We start from the raw sequence: 1,114 nt of genomic DNA, 5'->3' as shown, positions 1-1,114 counted from the left end.
GGGTGTGACCTTGACAGTGGTTGGTTCCTCTTCTTCCCCTGCCATGCCACCCACCCTTTTTGGCTTTAAAAAGGGCTGTTCTCTGTTATATAAATGAGTTTTTCTTCCTGCTTGATTTGGCTCCCCACTGTGTCTGATTGTCTCCCGAGCTGAGGGAGCCTAGGGAACAGGAGAGCGCCCAGTAACCTTTCCTAGGACCCCGTTCATCTTTCCTGGAACAGACGAAGACCCAACACCTAGGTATATTTTTGCCAGTTCTTGTTTTGAACTCAAGGCATGGGCACTGTCTGTAGCACTCTACTACTTGAGCCACAGTCCCAATTCTGACTTATTCTGTGTATGAGCTACCAAGAAATCGTACCCAGGGCTTCTTGCATGTTAGACAAGCACTCTCTCATTAATCCACATTTCCAGCTCCCTCATCTTTTCCTTAATGGGTTTTTTACATAAGTATGCTGCCATTTTACGTCCCCAAGTTTAATTTTCTGAATACTGGTTACTTCTACGAAACCTGATCTTCTCTTCCCCTGCCTGGTTTGTTACTGTTCCTGCATTGGCCTCATAAAAAAATGTAAATAAAATCTGCTGAGAGCGTCAGTGTATCATATAAGGACACAGGCCTGGAACACTGGAAGAGAAAAGCCATGGGCCTGAAATGAAGAGAATGATGCAGTATGCATAAGGAGCATAACTGAAAAATAAATCAGTAAATAAAAGGAGAAGCATTGCGTAAAGTCTGTTTGCATTCTGGGAGGTAGTATACAGACTAAGTAGGTAGAGCACTGAAAAATTTTTGTGGCCATAATACGGCTTAAACTCAGGGGCCCATGCGTTTCTCAGCTGTTTTTACCAAGGCTGAGGCTTTACCACTTCCACAGCTCCACTTCCAGCCATCTGGTCGTTAATTGGACATAAGCGCCTCCAAGGTTTTCCTTCCTGATCAGGCCTGTGAATCCTGCTTGGCTTTCTCTCTTACAGATGGAGCTCTACTCTCTGGACCACTGGACCACTTCTGGTTTTCTGGTGGTTTATTGGAGATAAGAGTCTCACAGAATTCCTGCTCAGGCTGAATTTGAACGGCAATCTCGCAAACAAGATTCAATCGGGTTTCCTC

Source organism: Dipodomys spectabilis, unplaced genomic scaffold (genome assembly GCF_019054845.1).
Source record: "Dipodomys spectabilis isolate Male_0828 unplaced genomic scaffold, ASM1905484v1 ptg000336l, whole genome shotgun sequence".
Taxonomy (NCBI): domain Eukaryota; kingdom Metazoa; phylum Chordata; class Mammalia; order Rodentia; family Heteromyidae; genus Dipodomys; species Dipodomys spectabilis.
Note: the sequence above shows the minus strand (reverse complement) of the source record.